This window comes from Lonchura striata, chromosome 5 (genome assembly GCF_050655825.1).
Source record: "Lonchura striata isolate lonStrDom1 chromosome 5, ASM5065582v1, whole genome shotgun sequence".
In the NCBI taxonomy this organism is placed as follows: domain Eukaryota; kingdom Metazoa; phylum Chordata; class Aves; order Passeriformes; family Estrildidae; genus Lonchura; species Lonchura striata.
Window position 1 is genome coordinate 74,335,383 of NC_140707.1, and position 2,978 is coordinate 74,338,360.

A 2,978-nucleotide genomic window follows, 5' to 3' on the forward strand; every position below is an offset into this window, starting at 1 on the left:
GACCCAAAGAACACAGAGTGCACCAGAGACAAGTGACAGGACACACACCAGAACTTCTCTGCCCTGCACACCTCAGCACTTTGATCAAAACAGACACTTTCCCTTTAGGTGGCCTTAGGAGACACTTCTTGGACATCCCCATCTCCAAAACTGACTCAAAAACCCCTCCTGGGGAGTCCCAACCCGGCACCTCTCTTCCATCCCCTCTGTGGGTGGTAGCCCTCCACTTATCTTGCACATATCTGGGGATACAAATCCCCATCAGGTGCAGAACGAGGCCTCCTGCCTGTCTGGGAAGTTCCAGTTGTCACCAGGCTGTTATCTCTTGCTCTGCCAAGAGAAAGAAAACCAAATGTCAGTGCACTACCTTAACAGCACATGGGGCAGAACCTGACAATTCTGCTACTCACCGTCTCCCAAGAAGTATCGGGCCACACACCTCAGGCGTGCTTGGATTCTGACACCGTCATCTCAAGGCACACCTAGGTTAAGGGCAGACAAGGTGACATGGCACTGCTGCAACTTGAGGGTACCCTCGCTCCTCTTCCCTGCCTCACCGCAACTCCTTGCCCATTCCTGTGGGTTACCAGGAGGGGACCTTGAAATGCAAAATTGGAAGGCTCTGTCACAGGGTCCTGTAATGCTTCTGGCAAGACCACACGTGCATGAAACCCGGTCCATCAGCCAGGTGGAGACAGAGGTATGAGTACTCTGAGTGGATTCCCTAAAGCACACAAACAACAGTGGATGCTTATAGTTCCACCAAAAACTAAAAGCTGAGCAAAAACAACTGCTTTGGTCCACTGCTCACCTAGCACAATGGGCCTTGACTGCTGCTATCTGCCTGGACCTTCTAAAAATAAAGGCAAAGAACACTGCTGTAACACGGTCACCATTTAGGCTGCTCCTGCAAGTGCAGACAATGACTGACCTGATCATGGCAACACCCTCACCCAGGACTGGGGCTCTCTGCCACTGATTGGAGTTGTCAGCACCTGAAAGGAAGTTAGGACTAGTGTCAAATGGCTGCAGGACAACTTAACAGCACCAAACATGTTGTGTCAATCTCCTCATACAATCTAGAGCCCAACTACACCCTGCAAATTACAAATTCCAAGTCCCCAGGACTTGTGCTATTACAGGCTGTGCAGCAGGGCAGAGCAGCTGTGGGAAAAATATGTGCAGACACCCGTGACACAGGACAGGATGTGACAAACCAGGGGACAGGACAGGGAGAGAGAGCTCTTGATGAGAAGAATATCTGCAAGGACCGAGAGACCCAAACAACACAGAGGACACCAGAGACATGTGACAGGACACACATCAGAACTGCTCTGCCCTGCATGCCTCAGCACTAAGATCAAAACAGACACTTTTCACCTTTAGATGGTCTAAGGAGACACTTCTTGGACATCCCCAATTCCAAACTGACTGAAAAACCCCTCCTGGGGAGTCCCAACCTGGCACCTCGCTTATCACGCCTCTCTGTGGGTCATAACCCTCCACTTATCTTGCACATATCTGGGGATGCAAATCCCTGTTGGGTGCAGAAGAACGCCGTCTCCCTGTCTGGTAAGTTCCAGCTGTCACCTCTTGGTCTGCCAAGGGAAAGAAAACTAAACATCAGTGCACAATCTGAACAGCACATCGGCCAAAACCTGGTAAATCTGCTACTCACCATCCTCCTCAGAATGCCCGGGTTCTTGGCCCTCACGCTTTGGGCGTGCTTGGATTCTGACACCGTCATCGCAGGGGACACCTGGGTTAAGGGCAGACAAGGTGACATGGCATTGCTGAAACACCAGTGGAATCTCATTCCTCCCCGACTCACTGCAACACCTTGGCCATTCCTCAGGGCTACCAGGATGGGACCTTGAAATGCAGGATTGGAAGGCTCCATCACAGGGTCCTGTAATGCTTCCAGCGAGATCCAAAGTGCATGAAACCTGGTCCATCAGCCAGTTAGTAACGGAGGTATGCACACTCCGAGTTGATTCCCTAAAGCACACAATCAAGAATGAATGCTTAGAATTGCACCAAAAATTGAGACCTGAGCAAAACCAACTGTTTCTGTCCACTGCTCACCTGGCACACTTGGCCTTGACTGCTGCTACCTGTCTGGACCTCCTAAAAATAAAGGCAAAGAACACTGCTGTAACACAGTCACCATTTAGGCTGCCCCTGCAAATGCAAACAATGACTGACCTGATCATGGGAAAATCCTCACACAAGACTGGGGCTCTCTGCCACTGATTGGAGTTGTCAGCAACTTGAAAGGAAGTTAGGACTAGTGTCAAATGGCTGCAGGACAAATTAGCATCACAAAACATATTAAGGCAATCTCCTGATACAATCTAGAGCCCAACGACACCCTGCATTACAAATTTCAAGTCCCCAGGACTTGTGCTATTACAGGCTATGCAGAAGACAGAGCAGTTGTGGGACAAATACGTGCAGACACCCGTGACACAGGACAGGGAGAGAGAGCTTTTGAGGAGAAGAAAGGACCGAGAGACCCAAAGAACACAGAGTGCACCAGAGACAAGTGGCGGGACACACACCAGAACTGCCCTGCCCTGAGCACCTCAGCACTTTGATCAAAACAGACACTTTCCCTTTAGGTGGCCTTAGGAGACACTTCTTAGATATCCCCATCTCCAAAACTGACTCAAAAACCCCTCCTGGGGAGTCCCAACCCGGCACCTTTCTTCCATCCCCTCTGTGGGTGGTAGCCCTCCACTTATCTTGCACATATCTGGGGATACAAATCCCCATCAGGTGCAGAATGAGGCCTCCTGCCTGTCTGGGAAGTTCCAGTTGTCACCAGGCTGTTATCTCTTGCTCTGCCAAGAGAAAGAAAACCAAATGTCAGTGCACTACCTTAACAGCACATGGGGCAGAACCTGACAATTCTGCTACTCACCGTCTCCCAAGAAGTATCGGGCCACACACCTCAGGCGTGCTTGGATTCTGACACA

The 2,978-nt window shown here is 50.5% G+C and overlaps 1 long non-coding RNA gene across 1 annotated transcript; it reads right to left on the reverse strand.

The window, feature by feature from the left end:
* Positions 1 to 951: 951 nt before the first annotated feature.
* On the reverse strand, positions 952 to 2,699 carry LOC146767467 (uncharacterized). Its single transcript, XR_014955904.1, has 3 exons — positions 2,206 to 2,699; positions 1,679 to 2,127; positions 952 to 1,598 (listed from the first exon to the last, which is right to left on the reverse strand). It is a non-coding gene; the product is annotated as an uncharacterized LOC146767467 (long non-coding RNA).
* Between the last annotated feature and the right edge of the window lie 279 nt (positions 2,700 to 2,978).